The sequence below is a fragment of the Arachis ipaensis genome, chromosome B01 (assembly GCF_000816755.2).
Source record: "Arachis ipaensis cultivar K30076 chromosome B01, Araip1.1, whole genome shotgun sequence".
NCBI classification, from domain to species: domain Eukaryota; kingdom Viridiplantae; phylum Streptophyta; class Magnoliopsida; order Fabales; family Fabaceae; genus Arachis; species Arachis ipaensis.
The window spans coordinates 26,016,741-26,029,083 of record NC_029785.2 but is presented as its reverse complement, the minus strand read 5'-3'; the positions used below and the strand labels follow the sequence as shown (position 1 = coordinate 26,029,083).

General features: G+C 36.2%; 1 pseudogene; it reads left to right on the top strand.

Annotated features, from left to right (window-relative positions):
* Positions 2,614-4,991, top strand: LOC110265610 (annotated as a pseudogene).

Sequence of the window (12,343 nt, the reverse complement as noted above, 5' to 3'; positions counted from 1 at the left end):
ATGAATAATTTGACTATGATTTCATGATTATTTTTATTTCAGTTGACGTTTGAAATCCCCAGAGATATGCTGGTCAATGAAGAAGAAGCAATGGTAGCTATATACTTATATAATGCTAATGCCTCTCCCGAGTAAGTATCTTGTTAATATACATATAGATAAAAGTTGTTAAATATTTTATTTCACGTGGTAAGATTATTTATTTATTTATCTATTTATTTTTACAACAGCGAGAAAATACTTGTATACGAAGGTGTGGATGGTTGTAGAAGATCATTCGATGCACTTAAGCCTATGCGACAGATAGATGCTGATGTAACATTCCAAATTTTTTTCGTTAAATTTTTTATTTTTCAAACCTCTGAGACTAACTTTATTTGTTACCTTTAAACTTGCTAGATATTAACAATGGTTGCATGCAAAATGACTCATGATGAAAAAAACCGTTCCGGAGGTCCAAAGATATGGTTTCTTCCGCCTAGGGTCTCCGTAAGTCATATGAATTCAAGGTCTACTATATGCTTTAATAAAACAACCAAAGTGAATCACAATTTTCATTGACTGTAAAACTTGATAGGAACAAGCACTTTCTTTTTTCTACCCACCATCAGAGGTGGTAATGAACTATTCAGCATACTTATCTGATGTTAGCAGCTTATCAAAGGTAGCTAATGTATTTGTTTTAACTTTGAAACCTACCCATCTACTTTCATTTGCCGTTATATGTTTTTATAATATTGGGTTTTTGTGATTTTTAGATTTATGTACCAATTAAGGACCTCTTTAAACACTGGTACTTATTATGTGTTGACGTGAAGAAGATGAAGTTGATATGTATAGATCCGATGCAACAACGACCAAGGAAAACCATAAGGGATCGACAGATTCGACAACTAGTGAGTTATTCATGCTTCTCAATTGAATTTGTTGCCAGTAACTCATTTAATTTTCAGCAACAATTACTTATAGTTATAATTGCTGTCAATGTAGGCAAATTTCATTGACTGGATGATCCATGAACATTTGGCCGATGAGAGATTAGCGGGTAAGTCAGAGTTGGATGAAGTTGCATATCAACTCGGTGAATTTCAGATCTATTATCCACAGAATCTTCCACAACAAGATAACTCGTAAGCCAAGTTACTATATGAATTTAAGCAAATTCAAATAAGTTTCTAGGAAAAATGAAACAAATACTTTAATTCGTATGCCTCAGGTTTGATTCTAGGATGTGGGTTGCTAGATGGCAGTTATATGCTGATACCAGAAATTCATTTATCATACCAGTGAGTATAACATTATAATTCCTGATATTGTATCCTTATTGAATAGAATGTTCACTAATTTATTAATTTCACAACATGCAGCCAGTGGACGAATCTACTCGCATGCGATTGGCCTTAGACTTAGTGCTGAGTAATTACAATAAGGTCAAAGAAAACACCATCGAAGCCGCAAAGAAATTGGTCACCAAAATTAACTGAAATGCAGCTATTTTTTATGTTAATGATCCGAGTCTTATTTATTTTTCGAAGTTTAAGATTTTTTGAATTATTTACATTGACAGGGTTGGGTATTTTATTTTAGTAAGACTTTATACTATAACCGTTTCTAATTATTTGTTTCTAATTCTGCCGTTTTTATCGATAGTATTGTGTTGTTTCCATTTATTTTACTAAAATTGTAAACTAAAAAAGAAGAGACGTTGCAACCTCAAAATTAATGGGTAGGTACACTACACTACACAATAATTACAATTTTATAGAAATTATATAGCAAAGGTGTTAGAGAACTCCGCATGTTCACCCGAAAACTCTGCTCCCTTTGTAATTTAACTGATAGCAGTTGTTGTTCTGAATAGTTTGGGTGGTAGAAACCCCCCAAAAATTAAATCTACGAGAATCAAAAGATACTCTCACACATATACCCGCCAAACCAAAAACCCCGATAGCCCCAAACCCGTGAAAAATAAAGCACTCACCCAATTTTGTGACCCTATCTTCAGCCTTTCCTGCAAATTGGCAATGACGTCTGCTCCCCCGAGGGTCATCGCTGTTCATAGTGGCTCTCTTCTCGGACTGATCTTTAGGTTAGTGGGTTTCTTATTCTCTTCCTTGAATTGCTGTCGTATTTCACTTTTTCCCCTTTTTTTTTCAGATGACAAGTCAAGCGGAGAATTACATTAGATGTTAGTTTCTTCTCCCTTTAGAAAGTCTTGGAAAGTATAAGAGAAAATTGTTCATCTCAACTCATGCTACATAAAATTTTGCCCCTTTCCAGAGGATATGGTTTACGAAAAGTTTGGTATATTCATCATGCCATGTCTTCCAGCAGAGGCTGAGAAACTGGAAATTGATCTTCATGTTGCTCATCGTAGATCTGTTATATCAACATTTGTTCCATTTGGAGTTGTAGAATTCGACAATGATGAGGTAAATTGGATTTTATTTTGTGTTAAGCAGAAAAAAAAGAATTTTAAGAGTATGATTGGACTCGTCCTCTTGCAGATTAAGATGGCTGAACATTTTTAAGAGATGTTCCTTAAAATTATTCTTGACCGATCCAAATTTGTGTCTGATCGTGTAACCCTAGGTAAAGGTGCTGAATCTCACAATGATTCTTCAACTAGGTCTTGTACTTTGATTAGTATCTTCTTGTTCATCCCAATTCTTGTGTTTAGTTTTGAAACTTGTCGTAGTCCATCAATTTAGTATCACAATTTGACATTATCATGCTTGTGGCAGGCAATTCAAGAGGTTGTCTGCTATGGAAGTATCAGATTTTGGCTGATTTCTTATTATGAGTTGTGGAGTCATTCTTCTGCAGCAGGCAGGTCTTCTGATTCTCTACTCCTATGATCGTATGTTATATCATTATTTTTTTTGTGTTGATAAGGTATAATGCCATATACTGAATTTGTTTTATTCATCCTGAATATCATGCCGCCTCATATATCAGGTTAATATATCATATGATTCCGTGGTCAAGGAACAATTAAATACTAATGTGGTATTCAATGTTTTAGAGGTGATCATTTTCGTAATACATAAGGCTCAGTTATAGGGAATAAGTAGTTCCTATATGTCGATCCTTATTGTCAATTTTCAATCAAGAGTAATGTTAATGTGAGAAAGATATTGGCGTTACAATGGAAGGGAAATAATTCAACTCAGACATCAGTATAGATGAGACTGAGATTGCTTTGGCTACAATCGCAGAGCCTCCAGTTGCCCGGTTGCAAAAAGTGGTGAAGGAGAATCTAAAGAAGAAGAAAGGTCATCACCAGAAAAGTGACGAGAAGATGGAAGAGGATAAGGAGGTTGTGCACAAGGAGGTGGTGCAGACGGATCATGTGCAGGAGAATGTGAAGAGTCATGTTAAGGATGAGGATAAGGAAGTGGTCAAGAACACAACTGAGAAAACAATTTGGAAGCAAGACCTGTTAAGCGGCGAGAAACTGCGGTTACCAGGACAGTGAAGTTCATATTTGGAGAGGATATACGATGGGCGCAGCTGCCGGTGAATTGTAGTTTGACGATGATAAGGGATACAATAAAGGATCGGTTTCCACAATTGAAGAGTGTTCTTGTGAAGTATAAGGATTGAGAAGGTGATTTTGTTACAATAACCAATGTTGCTGATTTAAGGCTAGCTGAAAGTTCCGGTAATGTGCTGGGATCAATTCGACTTTATATTCCTGTGAAGTGGATCCTTCACAGGAACCATCTTATGATGATAAAACCATGGGACGTGGGGTGCCAACTTATGTTAGCAAATCAGGTGAGGATATACAGAATATAGCTAGGCAAAGAGCCGAACCGGTAGCAAACCGGGTGATTACTGTGGAGGACTGGCTTGTCCAGTTTGCAAGGCTGTTCAAGAACCCTGTTGGATTTGACTCTGATGCATATCTATATATTCACGAGGTTGGAATGAAGCTATATTCCGAAGCAATGGAGGATACTGCATTGGATGATGATGCTCAAGAACTGTTTGAAATTGCAGCTGATAAATTTCAAGAAATGGCAGCTTCGGCATTATTTAATTGGGGGAATGTTCACATGTCTAGGGCGAGGAAGCGTGTATCCTCTGCAGAGGATGGATCAAGAGAGTCTTTGGAGAGTATCAAGTCTGCATATGACTGGGCTCAAACTGAGTACACAAGAGCAGAAACGAGATATGAAGAGGCCGTGAGAATCAAACCCGACTTCTATGAACGACTTCTTGCACTTGGGTATCAGCAGTTTGAGCAAGCAAAGCTTCATTGGTGTTATTCGGTGGCAACCAATAAGGACCTGGACATTGATGCTTCTGAAGAGGTTTTGCAGTACTATAACAAGGCAGAGGATAGCATGGAGAAAGGCATGTTGATGTGGGAAGGGATTGAGAAGCAGCGTTTGAATGGATTATCCAAATTCGACAACTATAAAGAACAGTTAGAGAAAATGGATTTGCATAATCTTTTCCGGTATGTTTCTTCGGAGGAAGCCGAAGAGCAGGCTTCAAAGATGAGGTTACAGGTATATCTTTTATGGGGAACGTTGTTGTATGAGCGCTCTGTTGTGGAATATAAGCTAGGCCTACCCACATGGGAGGAATCCTTGGAGGTTGCAGTTGAAAAGTTAGAACTAGCTGAAGATTCTTCGTCTGACATTGGTGTCATGATAAAAAATCACAGTTCTAATACAACAACACTTGGAGGTATGTGAAGGAAAAAATATTAGCCATCGTGTTTAAGACTCACATCCATTTTGAGTCTCAATTATTTCAGGGCAATAAGAACACATTATTAAATTTTAATAATCACAGGGTTCAAAATTGACGAGATGGTGCAAGCATGGAATTAGAGAATATCAATCACAAACAGAAAGAGTAAAGCAGAAACCAGGGATTGCATCTCATAGTTATGTGCAAAATAGGATTGGCTTCTGAAATGACATAATTCTTCATGACGATTTGATTTTTGGTCATTGTCAGATTCCATGACGTAACTGACCTCGCCTAGTAGAATAAGACTTTGTTACTGTTGTTGGATTGCATGATAGTGCATATAATTCAATATTTTATTTTCTACTAATCCTTTCAGTTAAGTTGTATTTATATAATGTCAATGATGACATTGTATCTCTTTGATTGCAGGAATTTTTTTCATATTTTTTTTTATTTTCTCCCCCTCCATGCTGCTTTGAATAGCTCATTGATGGTTGCTGAGATTGGATTATGTTTTCATTTCCATGTCAATTTTAAATGAAGTTGGGATGTCATTCTAGAAGGCATTGTTATATGTATATTTTTTAAATCTTTTATTAGGGTATTATGGTGTAAGGTTGTCATTCTTTTCGGTTGTAATAGCAGTATATGATTTCATTTATTGACAAGGTAGTGAGGTGACCTGAATTTTTCAGTTGGAAAAAGGAAAAAAACCAATAAAATGATTGTTCAGTGTGTTGATCAGCTGAGGTTTGCTGATTATTTTGGTTGTCAAATTGCCATTTTGTAACATTATATGATTGTCATATAGCAAAAAGTATGTATTTTCATCCTGTATTCCTTTGTTACTACTTATATACTATCCTTCTCCACTTTTAAATTTACATATTGAGGAAACGTTGGTGTTATACTTATAGGTTGTTATTGGCTCATTGTGTGTTATGTTGGGGTGTGAAATTTGAAAAACGGTTAGAAACAAATCAGACCATATGAACTTCTTAATTATTTTATATTTTAAAACCTCAACACTAACCCGGCAATTTTCCAGCCTTATAAATAAAGAAAAAAGAAAAACCTCAAATCGGAGGTTTCGAGTTACAACCCTTCAAATTTGAATTTGTCATTCCATAAATCGAAGCCTCTGGTTTTTATGCTTATCAAAAACTGCGGTGCAGGGACAAATAGTTTTAATATGAATTGTCAGAATATCCCGCAAAAACAGAAAACAAAAAAATAAAAAAATTCAGATTCTTCATCTTTAGAAGCCGATAAAGAGTATCTCTAGGGAGAAGTCAGCTTTTAGCTATTTCATTTATATAAAAAATAGAACTCATACAAAATCACTTTTTCTTTATTCAGTAGTCAGGTTTTGCAAGCCATAAAAAAAACCAAGCAGTCGATCAGCTCAACTGTCTTCTAGCCAAACATAACAATATAGAATGGTTCTCAAAAGCATGGCCAAGACCACAGTTTACCATACCATCAGAGGAAGGCAAAAGTAAGATAGATGTTAATGCTCACCAAGTTTATTATACATGATTTTAAGTTCAGAATCAATACTAAAAAAGATATATACTTCAAGCTAGTGAATTAAATTTTATGGAACAAAACATACAGCATTCACTTTTGTAAAAAAAAAATAAAGCAAAATGAAAGAGCCAAGAGAGATATACAAAGTGAAAGTAAATAGTTGTAAAAAAGATGCATCAAATCAGAAGGCTACTGAAGCGACTGTTGTAAATAAGGGATATACAATTAGTTCTTTTGCATCATAGTAAAACGAAATTCAAGAAAGGAAGGAAGGGGGAACAACAAAAAAAGTGGGAAATAAATACGTACAAGTATTGTTTACTCATTTTCAGTCATTAATATGTGCAAAGTATTCAAAACAGAAAAATCAAAACCAGCAAAGAAAGGACTGTTTTACTGAGAACCGAAAACTTATCCAACATTAATAAGCAAAAGATAGAGCAGGCCATATAAAAACTCTGCATAATGCCTCATCAACCATTAAATTGTGTAACATCACCTTACCCCAAACTTTAATAGGTATAAATTCGTCCATTGTGCAATGGTCTCACCATTCTCCATTTGAATAGCATCCACTGGGTTGATGCCATATAACCCTGCATGCTGCAAAATTGGATCAAATGAACAAATTAAGTATAAAATTTGCGTGATAGGAAACTAAGTTAACTCTTCAAGGAGGCCAATTGGCAAAGCTAATTTTCAACAAAATAGTGTAGCAAATGCGGTGAAAGTATTTACCTACCTCACAAAACTTAAGAACTGACATGTGGCAAGAGTGGCATAAGCAAACAATACCAAGAAGCCCTGTATTGCTGAGAAGAAGGTATCCACCTTTTAAGATAATATCAAATGTGAGTTGTCAATATAGGTAGAATGGATATCCCTTAACTGCAGTTGGGGTAAACAGAATCTTGCATCTCTCCCACAAATTATCTCAAACAATGATTAACTCCTCAGTAGCTACCTTGGCCTGCATTCAACTTTTTTTTAAAACTAACATAGTCATTCTGAACATGAATATCTTTTTTAAAGAGAAATAGAATTATAGAAATAAAAAACGCAGCAAAGGCAAGGGGAAAAGACACGGTAGTAAATAGAAGACACGAGTTAGCGTTCGTAGTTATAATTTGGTGGTTAACATTCGTATACGTAATTACTTACTACAGTACATGGGGACACTTCAAATGAACTAGCATTAAGCTCAAATTCGTTTATTGATAGAATAAGTCGAAAAGTAATTTCTACAAATTTAATAGTAAATAAGCAAAATGACATAATCTTCCTAGTTCAATAAATGTCAATTCAATCAATGAATGCAAACTATACAATCATCAATAAAAGGTAATTAGTAAATGGAACGAAATAACCAATCATCCAAAAATCTGAATCATCTTCAAGCTGCCATTCCAGTTTCAGGGGCCACAACAAACGACCCAGCTAGTATGGAACTCATCCCGGACTCTTCGTTACTTGTAGACGCACAAACCGGGATATTGGGACCAAGACTTGATGTTTTCACTTGATCAATAAAAGCCGACTTAGCTGCTGAGGTTGGTGCTGTTCCACCACCAATGTTCCTATCTTTTTCCATCTTATGCTGATTTTTCACACTGTCATGTCTTTTGTGCTGATCCCAAAGCAAACACCACAGTCCATTACAAATGCATGAGAGTAACATAGTTTATAAATCCATAACATAATATGACGGATCAGCATACAACAAATGTCTAGACATAGTTATAGTATGAGATACCTTAGGGAGGATGCTGCTGATATTCGTTTCTGTATAATCGTCTACTGGCTCCTTTGGGATTCTACCAGGAGCATTAGGACAACTTTTGTTGTAGTGCCCTGTCACACTTCAGTTTGAACACTTTCTCTGTTGCTTGAATTTTGAGTTTTTCTTGGGAGCTCCCTTACTCTTCACCACCAATGGGTCACCAACACAGTCATCGTCTAAGTTAGCGTTACGTGGATTTTCACCTCGCTTTTGGAGTTTTGTAATTGTGTCGACAACACTATTCATTACTTCGACAAAATCACTTGAATTCTTACAGGCCAAATCCATCAACCTAGAACACTCAGCACCTAACACACCCAAACGACACTTTAGTACCTTATCAGAATCACTTGGATCATCGACGTTTGACTTCATGAAGTCACTCTTGGCATTCTTCGTCCAACGCTTGCACACTAAGCTTTCTGGAATAACTTCAACGTGTTGGTGCTTTAGGCAGGCGAATATATGCATGCAGGGAATTCCTCTATTTTCGAACCACAGACACTTGCAACGGAGAATCCCCCGAACTCTGTCAAACTCAACCACATGATGAATCTCTGGCACTCCAAAAATGTTACACTTGAAGTATAGTTTTCCACCATCCTGAATTACCAACTCTGTATTCATTGCACAAGCATCCTCAATTTTCTTCCTGACCTCCCGAAACATGTTACGAGTGAAAGTCTTTGCAGCAAAATCTTCAAGTGTCGGCAAAGAAGTCACAAGTACTGGAGCGGTATATTTACTATTGAACTCTGCGACTCTTTCATTGTTCCTGTAATGGCTAACCACGGTCTCCATGTTATTGATGAATTCAAGAAGGGTATCTTTCTTTCTCACATATGCTTTTATTAGAGAGTTAATCCCTTCACACTGGGATGTTGTCCTGATTCGCCCAAAAAATTGGTCCCTCAAATATGCAAGAGCCCATAGATTCCTCATCTCATAGGTTTGGACGACCCAAGAGTTGCTTGATAAGTTATACCTGTCCACCATGTCTTCCCACCTGACCTCAAACTCTTCAACACTCACATTGGCATAAATCAATTGCTTGAAGTCCATTAGAAATCCATTGTTCTTAACCTTCTCGCATGCATTCCTATGTAAGTGCCATGCACATAGTCGATGTGTTGCAGAAGGAAAGACCTGTTTAATTGCTTCTCTCATTGAAAGATCTCCGTCGGTGACAACTGCCGTAGGGTGTTTACTCCCCATTGCTTCCAAAAAAGTTTCCAAGAGCCACTTGTATGAACCAATATCCTCATTAACAAGAAGACCACAACCGAATATGACGATCTGCCCATGATGATTGCTACCAAAAAATATAACAAGTGGTTTATTGTAGACATTCCTATTGTAAGTCGAATCAAATGTCAATACATCCCCAAAGCACTCATAATCAATGCGGCTAGTCCCATCAGCCCAGAACAAATTTTCTAATCGATTCTCATTACTTAATGTGTACTTGCCAAAGAAATAAGAATCGTTCCCAGCTTTACCTCTCAGATAGCTTATTGCAGCATTTGCATCACCACCCTTCACCTTTTCCTTCCTATATTGAGTAATGAGGTTGTACATGTCTTTTTGATTGAATGGCAAGTTTGCATATCCACCTTTTTGAGCAGCCAAGTATCCCAAGATGTGACAGGTCCTGATGCCTATGTCGTGCAAATTCTTCGCCTGAGCTTTATCCGAGACACTGAATGTGCGATACTCAGGCATCATGGTAACGTCGAGTGGAGCAACTAATTCATGAGGGTGCTCTTCGTAGAACGAAACAACCTTCCATTGCTGAATTTTTGTATCTAGTCTTGCACGAATTCTAGCCGGGCAACAACTTCGAGTTAGGGGTCGGTGGTCCCTGATTCTTTCGTCCTTTTTAACCACTTCCTTTCTTGAGCCCGCCCGATTGCAAACAATTTGGCGCATAATTACGGAACCATCACTATCGCGTCTGACTTCATCCAACCTCACAGCGAAACCATGTATCATTGCATAAGTCTTGTAGAATCGATAGACAGCTTCCTCATCTGTAAACTGAAGTTGCATGATATCTTCTCGTGACAGCTCTGCTGTTCTCTTATCTTGAGGTCTATCTTCATCAGCCTCTGAATCGTCGTCTAAAAAGTCTAGATCGTCTCCTCTAGGGAACCCAACATCGGAGTCTGATCCGAAAAAATCGCTATCCGACGGATCCATCTCCCAAAAACGAAGATACACCTCCAATTTATAAAAAAAACAAACACATCACGACACAATTAACATTTCACAGATATGTAGACTACAAAAATTATCACTAATTCACATAAAATACAGCAACACCTTTTAAGGAACTAAAAGTTTTTAATACAATCCATCCAATTGTATTTACTTTTATGTCCCTCATTTGGTTGACTATCTTCTTTGTATCTTAAAGATCTAAGCATAACAACATATATTTAGATTAATTTTTTTTTAAAAATGAGCATCAATGATTTCATCACTTTAGAATTTCATTTGTAATGGTCTGTACGAAATAGAATGACATTCTCACCAAAATTGAGGTGGCTACGGTGGTTGGCGTGGCTGCAGTGCTGCGGGCAGCGGGGCTGGGTAAATGGGTGGGTAGAGCTTGATTGCCTTTTTCTTTCAATTTCAGAGAGGAATGGGGCTGAGGTGCATTGAGTTTCTGCAAAATGATAAAAAAATATAACTTAACTTTTTTAATGCTTACAGAAATTATATATCCAGTCCTCTTATAAAAATATTTAATTACGAAGTTGTCCTATTTTAGCTAAGATATTAACTCAAACTAAAACTAAACATCCATAATAATTAGCATTAAATCATATCCAGATTCAACATGTATAGCATTTAGTTCAGTTAATACAAGTAACTACATTTATCCCATAATACATCACTAACCAATAATAAACTGTTATTTAAAATATCCAAAAATTATGTGCATTTATTTCATCCAAGCCTATATAAATCAGACTTCAGTTCTATACTTTGTTCTTTCTTAGTATAAACAATTCGATGGAGTCCTCAATAAATCTATGTTCTACACAATTCAAATAAGAGACAACGGAGTATCAATTTAAGACGCATCCATGTCCCAGGTTCCCCTCACCTTTTTTTATTTTTAAATATCATTTCTTTTCTCAGTAAGAGCATAAGTAAAACTACATTAAATACAATAAATCAGAGGAATGAAAGAGTCAAAATAATGTCATAGTCCGTACTCCATATAATATCCTCACTACCTGAATATAGTATGCTGTCTAGTTGAAAATGTGTACTATAATATCGGTGCCCAAGATTCAGAAAAGAGTTCATATAGTTACAGTTTTCAGGATCTCATCCTCTAACATGCAAGATGATTATTAGGTATACATAACATCAGCTAGTAACAAGAAGAGTGTGGCATTCTTATGTCTAATACATTTCAAACTCTTACCGAATCTTACCCTTTGCAATTCTGGAAAAGTTTACTCTATATCAAGTAATGAATTCATATATACTGGATTAAACTGCAAAAATTAAAGGAAAAAAAAAAACCACGTGCAAAAGCACCATTCCTAGAGGATGTAATTTATACAGTCTAACATAATAAATGCATCCATGACCAATTACACGACTTAATCTCGTGACCTTAAGGTCATACAAAGATAACTCAACCATTGCTCCAAGACATCTCTTTTATCAAAATGCAAATAGTTGAAGATAAATTTCAAACCAGCATAACAGCACCTTTTCTGTTTGTTGTACAGTATTGTAAGACCTCGTGTAATGCCACTGGTTTGATATCTAACACTACCCTCCAACCAGGTTACAAGAGTAGGATCAACAGCTGCAAGAAATGCGGTGGGGTCATGAAGGTAAACCCCTGCACAGAAAAAAACACATACATTAGAAAAAAAAAAGAAAAAAAAACAGGTTAAAGTCAGTATAAAATGCAGAGGCAGCAGCTGAAAAACCAAGGATTTTCCCGTTTCAGAAACAGAAACGTCCACCCAAAACATGTTATAGTTGTGAGCTCAAGTAAAAGATAACTATAACAACAAGAAAATATTATAATTACTATAAGTGGATTATATTAATTTCACAGATTTGAAGTCAAATTCCATCTACTTGTGCAGAGACCCAATTCAACAAAGCAACCGTTGCTTACCAACTTTTCGTTTTTCTATACAGCAACTCGCTGACAAATGCTTTCCATAATCCCACGTAATCATCTTTTAATATTTGGTACACAACGCTTACTCTTTCTGTCACTAATTAATTGCAAGAAGATAAAATAAAAAAACAAAAGAAAACACCAACAACAACACGACATCAGCA